This window comes from Haliotis cracherodii, unplaced genomic scaffold (assembly GCF_022045235.1).
Source record: "Haliotis cracherodii isolate W230 unplaced genomic scaffold, xgHalCrac1.p SCAF_11, whole genome shotgun sequence".
NCBI lineage: Eukaryota > Metazoa > Mollusca > Gastropoda > Lepetellida > Haliotidae > Haliotis > Haliotis cracherodii.
This window is the reverse complement of record NW_027266266.1, coordinates 21,212,625-21,224,590: the sequence shown is the minus strand read 5'-3', so window position 1 is coordinate 21,224,590 and position 11,966 is coordinate 21,212,625.

Here is an 11,966-nt window from a genome sequence, read left to right as displayed (position 1 = left end):
CTAATAATCCCATAATCGTACAGTCATACCTTTCAGTAACATCGATGGAATTCTGTTTAAATTGGCATTACACCAAAGTCACTCACTTAAAAAACAAACAAACAAACAAACAAACATAAACGTGATTTCAAGTCCGGGTTAGAACCCATGCTTTTCGTAAGAGGCGACTAACGGGATCGGGTGGTCAGGTTCGCTGACTTGGTTGATGCATGTCATCGTATGCCAACTGTGTAGATCGATGCTCATGATGTCAATCACTGCATTGTCTGGTCAAGACTCGATTGGTTACAGACCGCCGTCATACAGCTGGAATATTGTTGACAACAAACGAACACTTAAAAAAACAATGTTGAAGAATTGATCCACTCGCTCACTGTAAACATAACAAAGGTACGGGTTGTATGTGGCGAGGGTTACAGGGCTTCCTTCTTGGGCGAGTGGGCGTATTGCATTGTTTAATAAGGTTGTACCTTGTATCTGTCAGATAAAAGCGCTGTGTTCTACTCGTGTATTATGTCACAGTTGTGTAACCCTTGGCGGGTGTGTCACAGCGACATTGTTTACTTTAGCTTCGAACATTAAAGGGCGATAGTCGTTATCTCGTATCACGCAGTTGTTGAATAGTAGTAGTGGTAGTGAGTGAGTGAGTGAGTGAGTTGGGTTTAACACCGCTTTTAACAGTATTCCAGTGTCAGCTTAATGTGGGAGGAAAGCCCGAAGTGATGCAGGTCTCAGACGTTTACCACTTCGGTGAAACCCACGAGCACGGGTATGGTGCTGACAAACCTAGAAACATAATCGGGGCGAACCGGGATTCGAACTCACAATCATAGGTTTCTGGCGTGTCCAAGGTACGCAACTCTGCACAGCGAATCACGGCGCCTTAGACGACTGGGCCACCCGTGCACCCACTAGTGGTAATGAGTGGGTGATTATGGTTTGACGCCATTTTAGCAATATCTGAGCAATATTAAGGCGGGGGGAGATCAGGAATTGCCTCACACAGTGTACCCTTGTGGGGAATCGAACACGGGTCTTCGACGCATGGAGTGAACGCTTAACCACTAGGCTATCCCACCGCCCAGTAGTAATACACTCCAGTGATTGATATCATGAGCATCTATATACGTTTATGGCATACGTAAAATGGATCAACCAAGTCAGTGAGCCTGACCACCCGATCCCGTTAGTCGCCTCTTACGACTTCCATGGGTTGCTGAAGACCTATTTTATGCCGGATCTTCACGGGTAAATACTAGTAGTAGTAGTAGTAGTAGTAGTAGTAGTAGTGTTTGTTGTTTAGCGCCGCACTCAGCAATATTCCATCTATATGACGGCGGCCTGTAAATAATCGACTCTGGACCAGACAACCAGTGAGTTATGAGCATGGATCCACGCAATTAGGATACAATGACATGCATCAACTACGTCAGCGAGCCCGACTACTCAATGCATTTATGACCAGCATAGGTTGTTGGGGGACCTTCCTTACCCGGGATCGCCATGGGATACAGGTAATAGCAGAAAGAACAGTTCCTACAGTGTTTGACCTATTCAAATTGTTAAATGGTTTGACGTACCAGAGTCTTCACACACCGCTTTCGCAGACCTAAGATAGTGGCCGGGGTTCGATCCCCGCCCGCGTCATACCAAAAGACGTTAAAAGATGGTACTTGTTGTTACCCTGTCAGGCGCTCGGCATTAAGGACTGGTCGGCTCGGAGTCAGTATACTGTGTCTGAATGGGGTATTCATGTTAAACTGCGGCATGGTATCTCAGTGAGCTAGCACTATAAATCGGCATCAGTCCGGACTAGTACAAGCAGCAACACACACACACACACACACACACACACACGTACATGCACGTCGCTGTATAAGTGAAATAATCTTGGACGCGACGTTAATCCCCATTGCACCTCACCTCACCTATTATGGATGAGTTGTGGTTTACACAGCCTTGAACAGTGCAGCAGTTTATACAGTTTTATCATGGCGTGTCAACTTAATATGAGAGTGAGTGAGTATGGTTTCACGCCGCTTTTAGCAATATTCCAGCACTATCACGGCAGGGGACGCCGTGTGAGAGGAAAATCCGAAGTGATGCAGGTCTTCGACGTTTAACTAATATTATTTTAACAGCGCAACGACAGCAAGCATCGCCAGCTACAAATAATGTGTTTCTGATGTGTGTCGCTCTTATCAAATAATATATCAAGGTGTGACTGTGTTTTATTGCATGTGCGCGCAAACCTTGGACATGCCCTCATGAGTTTCCTCCCTTGATTTGATGGACAACAATTTCAACGAGATGCTGATGTTACGTTTCATCAGATATTTTACGTGCGGTTAGAACAAATAAATGCTGGTTGGTTGGTTTGTTGCAGGAATATTCTAGCTACATGACTGCGGTCTGCAAACAATTGGGATCGATGACATGCATCAACCAAATCAGCGAGTCTGACCACCCGGTCACCATTTACGACAAGCATGTGGTGCTGAAGACCTATTCTAATCCAGATCTTCACCATACAAATGCGTGGAACTGTTTGTTAAGGATGGCCTGTAAGGAATCGAGTGAGTGAGTGAGTGAGTGAGTGAGTGAGTGAGAGTGAGTGAGTGAGAGAGTGAGTGAGCGAGCAATCTCATTAAAATCAGATCTTAGTTCTCGCTGCCGCTTAACAAAGACCTGAGGAGATCCCATTGCAGGTCACATTAGACCGACCTTGCGCGAACTTTGACCGACCAATGGAATGACCAATCAAAAGGCAGCTGAGTGAGAGTGAGTGAGTGAGTGAGTGAGTGAGTGAGTGAGTTTGAAAGCTCCAAGTGATGCAGGTCCTGGAGATCAACCACCAGGTTGATACCAACAGGAGTTGTGCTGACAGACCCAAAATCATAAGATGACCCAACCACCAGCAAATCCTGTCTGGCACCAAAGGGACACAACTCATCAAGACACAGTAGTAGGAAAGACACATATACTTTATTTGACAGAAATATACAGAGAGATTTGTACACAGCTCATAACTCCACATAAGAAATACAACTTAAAATACAAGCTGTTCAGCGACAAGAACTGCACATAGCACATGCTAAATATTTTATATAAAATAAGTTTCATGCATTTATTACAAGTTGAGCAAAAATATACATCTCATATCATACAGCAGCAACGGAAGATCTGAAGATCATCAGAGTCAACTTCAGCCCTGGACACAAAGGAAAGATCAAGACTTACGAATTAAGGTAATTATTGCTAGGAAGTACAGGGATACAGAGCACCTATGATATCAAGATTCATGAATTTAGATACTTCTTAGAATAATGATTCAGTGGTGAGATGGGTGGGGGTATTTTGATGTAAAATTAAAAAAACATGTCCATTATGAAATCATGTTTTACCTTAATTATTGCTATTGACTGAAGTTGTCCCATCAATATTGGAAAACTAGGTCTGTTCATATGACCTACAGAAAGCCCAAGGTTACACATTAACGGATACTGTGAACCAACCTCTATCAATTCTACCAAGCACTGAACTGATAGTGGCGTCAACTCCTTTAATTACTTCATATTTTAAGGCAGCACACGAAATGTGACTAAAACATATATAACCATACTGTGACTAACATATTCCAAATGAAGCACAAGAAACAATGGCCCCAGCATCAGACAGCTATACACAGGCATTAAGACCTGATTCTGAACTGTGTATGAAAACCACTTCAATCGTCACCCATCTAACCTGCATGTATATGAGAGACCTGCAGATATACTGAATACAATATGAATCTTAATAAAATACATAAAACAAATTCCTAACACCTCAACACAAACAGGATAGTTAGAATGACTTGCTTTATCCAAAAGTGAAAAGAAATATTCTCAAAAAGATCCAGTCATAAAAATCAATATTCTGATTTAATTGCACATGAAAATGACAACAGAATTATTTATGAAATAAATGATAAGGCCTTAAGAAAAATATTAAATTAAAAAAAAATTAAATATCTTTATAAACAGTTCCTTATTTAGATAACTAATACATACAGCTTACTGATACTTCTTCTGCAAATATATCCATGCTTTTAAACACAGACAGTAAACCATGTAAAACATCTACAAAGTGACCTATCAGAGGTCTTGTTCCATGGAACCAAACTCAAATCTAAAAGTTCAATTATTTTTTTTTAGAAATCCCCCCTTAACATTCTTAAACATTATTTTCTACAAAAGTTTTTCAGTAACCATGGTAACGTTTTTCATACATCAACACCTTAAAGGAAACATGACATCTTGAGGGAATATGCAATATTCAGAATACAGAATGACCCAACTACATATTCAGAAATAATATCATCAACCATAAATACAAGCATGTAAATGATGCTTTACTAAACATTATGACTATTCTACATAACACAGAGAAAAAGCAGGTACACCACCACTAGACTACAATGGCCTGACCTACAAAGCAATATATTTTATTCAGCAAAGTTGAAGTTACATGGTGATTGTTTGTTCTCATCTAAATCATTGAAAATTCATGACTTATTTAACATGCATACATGACCTCACAAACTAATCACGAATTCTCAAAGTTTTATAGTCTGGTTCAAACGTTACAAAAGTATCAAAAACTAAAAAATGCTTGTCTGGACCTGCTACACGTAGATACCATGACAGCTTTCTGAAAAAACTAAAAGTCTTGAAAACAGATATGCTGATGTTAGTTAATAAGGGAACAGATGTTAGGCATGGTTAGGGAGCATATACCGGGTACATGTCATATATCTTTGTACCCTCATGGTGACCAACACATCAGTCTCATATTGTCGTTCCATTCTGGCGGTAGTTAGCATTCGTTCCTCAAGTCAAAGGTCTAGTTTTGATTTCCCACATGGGCAAAATGACATTGCTGGAACATTGCTAAATCAGTATATTTTTCTATCAGTGAGTGAATGTTGTTATAAACCACTGTCTGCTATATTCTACCTATATGATGAACGGGATGAATAACACAGTGGCCAGTAAACATGGTAAACACGGTAAACATGGTCTATATTCTAGTAAGGCAAATTCACAAAGGAAATATACAATATAACGAAGTTTTCTTTAGTTTGTGGATGAAATATCTGACATATGAATAAAGTTGTTTTGTACATATATTACACACTCATACTAATATGATTTTAACTGTGATTAAAAGCAAATTTGATTCATTTTTCATCTAAGAGGAAATATCAAACATCTCTATAACTGGATTCATTTTCAAAACTTCACCACATTCACACAAGGCAATGAAATATTGGCGATGAACTGGAATATCATAAGAAAGTTGATCAAACATATAAAATACTGGAATTTCTTTGTCCTCTTGAGAGTGTTATTTTCATTCTGCACAGGATCATAACTATATTGACATCCTTAGACATAAAAAAATAATTTATACAGTTTCATGTTTTATATCCTTTGAAAATCTTTTTTCATTTTTTGATACCATGGACATCAAAATAATTTTTGAAATTAAAGGGTGAAAGATGCAACTTTTAATGTTAATCAAGTTAATAGTGAGTTAAACCTTAATTTAAAATAAATTTAAATCTAAATTTTCATTTCATTTTGATTTTGTGAGTAAAACTCAAAGTCCATCAAGCACATGAATTTGAACCAGTGACTTAAGAGTTGTCTCCCTTTATCAAATTACCTCCCTTGCTCTAACACCATAATGAAAGACTATGGAAGCTCACAAGTACTCAATGGCCCCTGTAAAGACTGGAAATACCTCACTATGATCAGCAGTTGATGTTATTACGGAAAATCACATTTCACACAGAAAATCCCCACAATGGAACAAATCTATTCCTTACATTATACCAACCTACAGTACATATCTAAAAAACAATTGATTCTGCTCTGAAGTTCTCAACTATTCCTTGACAATATGTTCTGTTCTCCCATCTACTATAAAGTTCTTATAAAATATATTCAGAAAAACACATTTTAAGGAGTTGGCAAACATGGCAAAGCCTATAGAAATATAAATGTTTAAAAATAAATTCTGAAATTTTCGGAAGGCACATTTCATCATGTTTGTACTGAAATATTACATTTCTATTGCTAAACAAAATTAAGAAAAACTGGCATGAACATTGTGTCTTGTGACAGTAGGGGTTATGTTCAACCAATTCAACAATTTCCATGAAATAAGCACCTGCAACACAGTGTGACGACATGCATAGTGAGGTCATCATGATCACCACGTACTTGTCACTGCATCACACTGACCATATGCATGCACTATAGCTTTTCACATCAGTTTTCCACTGTTTACATATTAATCTTAGTGGTAAGGTTATCGTAACTCCCATACTTTAATAAAGACTTACGATAGTCGTAGCGCTAAGATCGGTGCCCTGCTCTAACCTGGCAGCCCCTTCCATCTCTGTGGATGTTCCTGATCACACAAAGTATGCACATCAACTGTCACGCTGATATTTTTCTACAGTTTGTTTAGCAGTTATCCTGTATCCAGTTTAATCAACCTACAGCACACCTCGCCAGCCTTCAAGTGTATACAAATTTAAACATTCTTTAAAAAACTATAATGCAAGGCTAAAAAAAATTTATAGCCTTGGTTCCCAGGTTGATACACAACTGTTTATTCGGTTACATACTGGTATGAACAAAAGGTTCTTGGGGAAAAGAGTAGAAAAGTACCTCTGCAACAATGTTTACGACAAGAATGCTGAGTGCAAATGGTGATGCACAGAACAACCTTATTACGTCGCTTACACCACATTTAAGCGTTGTGTGCCCAGAAGAACCTCAATGCCAAATTTCAGCTTCATCAGTCAAGATATATCAGAGAAGAAGACAATTCACAGCATGGTAAAAGTGCAAAGGTCTTTAAACTGCTAACACGCACATGAAAATATTATATTATATTCCCGACTGGATTAAATATCAAAATGCCAAAAATCATAATATATGTTATTCTGAAAACCACATGCTTGCTGTATACCAAATTTCACACAGATATAAAAATGGCTGAGTTATGGAAAAATATGAGTTTCAATGGTCTCAACAGTCTTAGAGTGTTTGATTAACACAGAAAAATCACTAAAATTGTAACAAAAACGTTCATGCATCATCTTGTTATCAGCATATATCCAACTTCTAAATGCCATGTAAGCATCATGATGTGCCAGCTCATACAAGCTTCTTCACATCAATATTATTTCTTAAAGACAACTAAAAGATATTAGTTCGAAGACCTATTTACATCACACACAGCAGAATATTAACCTATATAGAGTTCTACTCACTTATGTCATCACTGATCACACCTGCAAGTCCAGACAGACACCACCCATCCAACACGGTGTCTTTGTTCTTTCCGACTGCGTCAAAGGCTGACACGAGCCAGCGCGCATGTATTGTTTCAGAGGAAGTACTCTACTCGGCGCTAATAAGCGGTGCTATTTGGTGTGTGATTGGATTAATGTAAGGTTGGATTAAGGTGAGGATTCTCCTGTAAACCTGACAGAAGACATTTTCTTAGGATATAAATCCACTGATGCTTGAGGGGCGGTCGGGTAGCCTAGTGGTTAAAGCGTTCGCTCGTCACGCTGAAGACCCAGGTTCGATTCCCGACATGGGTACAATGTGTGAAGCCCATTTCTGGTGTCCCCCGCCATGATATTGCTGGAATATTGCTAAAAGCGGCGTAAAACCATATTCACTCACTCACTGATGCTTGAGAGGAGTGCACGTAAAATCTCCGATATAAGTAAGTAAGTAAGAGAGGAGGGGGCTGTCGCATTCATATTGAGTCTCATTTTTGGCGAGGGTTCAGCGGTCGTATTCTTTTGGAGATGCATTAATTTCATGATTTACAGTATCCTAACAGAATGGAGGTACGGTACACTGGAAAAGAAGCATGGTATTTATCAAGCAGGCCAGTGTATTTGATGAACCCTGCATATCCGATCACAAAACGGTTCACGGTCTCATTTGATCCACAAAAGAATGGACATGAACTATATACAACTCCACTTGCGATAGGGATACAGGTCTCTTTCCTTGATACGCAAAACTGATTCTCAAGTGATATCAAGTGTAAACAAGAGTTTGACACTAACGTGGCTATATTCTATTCCCCGCCCCTGTTGCAGAATTTATGACATAATTAAATCTAAGCAAACCCTAATTTTTTTAACCGAGGTGGAACTTGTCATGGAAATTGTAAAAAAAAGAAGAGTTTGAAATCTAAGTCCATCTTGTTGCCATGGAAATGTAAAAAATAAAAATGTCTATAATTTCTAAATAACAAAAGGCACCAGTTCAGCATGTACCTGACAAACCTGCAAAGTTTCATGAAAAAATATTGAATGGTTTATGAGTTATGCTCTGTAAACGAACCCTACCCTCACAGAACGTAAGTCCATCTTGCTGCCATGGAAACGTAAAAAATAAACATTTCTAAAATTTCTAAATAGCAAAAGGCACCAGTTCAGCATGTACCTGACAAACCTTCAAAGTTTCATGAAAAAATATTGAACGGTTTATGAGTCTCTGGGGAGTATACAACCCAAGCTGCCCATGAGGCTCACATCCTACCGGGTACCCACACACTGCTGGGTGAACAGAGGCACATTTCGAACAAAGTCACTTGCCTAAGGAGACACCACGTGGTACATGTGCTTCAGTGTGGGGCAGGACCAAAGCCCTAAAACCTCTCAGGAGTCAAGCTGCTGAACGCGGTCACCAAGTGTATATTTCAATAAGACTAATTATCCCTATCAAAAGGTGAATAGTATATTTATACTGCTTAATGTTTGAGCAGTATGACACAACATAGTGAATCAAGGCCTTAATGAAAGTTTCACTTAACAACACTGAACACACACCTACATTATCTTAAACTCCTACATTTCACATAAACAACATTCAATATATTTTGATTATTGCAACATTGGGTAATCAATATATAGATTTTTTAATATTTCAAAGGCACATCAAAGTAAAGATTTACAAACTGAAATTCAGTTGTTATTGTATATACATGTACATATGTACATAAATTTTGAAAAATTAACACACTGGCAATGAATAAGTTAACATTTTTCAAAATATTTCAACAATAAACTAACCATTCATTTTTCAATACAATATATTGATCTTTTTAAAAAGCAACATTCTCGTAAATGTATTAAATATTTTGTTAGCAAAACACTAACATCAACATTAGTTCCTTTTGAAAAAAGACATGATTATTGTACAAGGGTACAAACATTTCCACTTATCACATTACCTACATCACTTCAATCCATACCCTGTGGTAGGAATAAGAAAATAGTATACTGGGCCTTCGGTCTTTTATGTTAAAAGGTGTTCAAATTGGTATACAATATGTTGATATTTGCCAGCACCGTGTCAGTTCTACATTGAATATGCTGAACACCATAGAAACATACCTCATGACAATGATGTATACCATATTCGACGTAATAAGCGCCTCGCCCCGCTCCCACAGCGATATTTGCTAAATATTGGCTAGTGAACAATCCCAATTAGCACCCCTTCTGATCATGTGCTGATTGATCAATGTACACAAGAATTATTCATTCATGTATAATACGCACTTGTGTGTTATATGCACCCTTAATCATGGGCAATTAAATCCTGGAAAAATATATCAGTCGTATATAAACATTTGAGGCTGTCAGCATAAACCAAAAAATTTATCTTTCAACTCTGTTTTTTTCACCAAAATAATATTATAAAAAGAGCCCCCTATTTCTAATATTGAGAGCGCCCTGGGCACTTATTACAACGAATATGGTATTTTAGATATTTTAGAAACAGTTCAAGCTTTCAGTATATTTATGATAAAAAATTATTCTTCGTCAGAGATTTGATCAATTTCATAAATGTGCAGTCTTGGAAACTTCTCCCATATCATTGTGTGCTACATATTTTTCTAAATACACTTACTGGTCTATTAGTGTGGAAGGCCATGTTCCACAAGAACATGTATGTCACTTCAAGAAATTGCATACTGAAAATATATGCAAGATATTGACAATGAAGGAAATAAGGTCGAAGAAATGATTTTTTTCTGAAATTCTCAATTCAAATTTTTTTTAGTTCATAAAAAAAATAAAACTTATAATCAAGACTCAATTGTTTCTACAAGATGTGAACATGAACAGTCGTTGGAGAACACAGCAAGCCAGGCAGGTGATCATTTAATAAATTAGTCATTTAGATTAGCGTATGACAACGGCCATTTCATAACATGTCTCTTCATCAGTTTGCTTTACATTCAATAACAGCATCACATGCTCAAACCACACATACTGTCCTCAATAAAATATATAACAAGAACAAGAATTTCAATTAAATCACTGCTCTTGTGATACCCAAAAATGGACAAGAACGTTCAGTAGGAAAGTTATGATTTTCAAATTAACAAATAAATCAGCTCAGGCGCCATCTTCCACTGAGACATTTTACAACAGAGAAATATACCTTCAAGTCTGAACGTGACTAGAACAACACTGACACTAAGGACTTCATTTTGGTTCTCTCATGACAAATACAGAACAATCATCCCTGAAAGATAGAATTATGGCGCGGCTGTACTGAATTCAGCAATCATAAGACAAATATTTTTACCAAGGATCAACCTCATCATGATAAGTATAGACATAATTTGTACACAATTCTACCTCTATCTACAAGTAACCATGGTAACAGGAAATCGGAAAGCAAAACCTGCCCAAACAAATATTTATCAGCATCACAAATATGAGAATATACAAATTGTTTCAATGGAATTAAAACCCAGTAAACATATTTTGTTAATGTTATTTACTGTGCTCATTCACATATATTTATATCAGTTATTTCAAATACTTAAAGATTTGACCACAATAATATTAATCCAAATAAACTTCAGTAACGTAACCATGGCAAATAATGTTTCAAAAGCTGCCATGGCATGTTGATAGGACAGAAGTGGCACTACCATAGTCACTGTGAACAGGCCCCTGAATCAACACAAATTAACCACTGGACAGTTCAGGAAATCTAGAAACCCAAATAGGGGTTGGGGCGTTTTTTTTCTTCCTGACCTTGACCTTTGTTACCCTTCTCCTGGAGCAAGTAACCACGGTAACAATGATTATACATCAGATTCAGCTAATAAAAAAAGCACATGCACGAAATACTGCATTACTATCTAACATATCCTCTGAATGCGGTACACTACTGCTCCAAAACAAATACCCCTCAATCTAAAGGAAGGAATGAACATCCAGAGTCGTGGTCGCCATCTTGGCGGCATACTATTTGTACAGAACAAGACAGATGTCCGCGATTGTTAAAATTGAGGGGAGATTTATTTTGAAGAGAAGTATACTCTGACATAGTACTGATCAACAGTAGCTAGACAAAACAATATATAAAAACAACTTGTTTTCAACCATGTTGGCCAGCTTTCTCTCCTGAACTATATGTTGTGCAGTCATTCAGATGACAGGATACATCTGTGCATGGGAACAGAGAACTCCTTATTGTTAAACCTAAAAGCAGAAAATTATCAAATCCTACCAAGATCCATCATCTTTTTTAATTTGATATTTTGGTACTTTGATAACCAGAGAAAATATATACTGTAAATCTTTGAATAACCACACGAAGTATATTTACTTCTGAAGATCCTCAGACTTGGCATTTGAGATATAGAGTCAGAATCCAAGGACATGTGGAGTCTCGAACCTTGGACACACAGAAAGTATCCTTGGACACACAGGAAGTATCCTTGGACACACATGAAGTATCCTCGGACACACAGGAAGTATCCTCGGACACACAGGAAGTTTCCTCGGACACACCGGAAGTTTCCTCGGACACACAGGAAGTTTCCTCGGACACACAGGAAGTTTCCTCGGACAC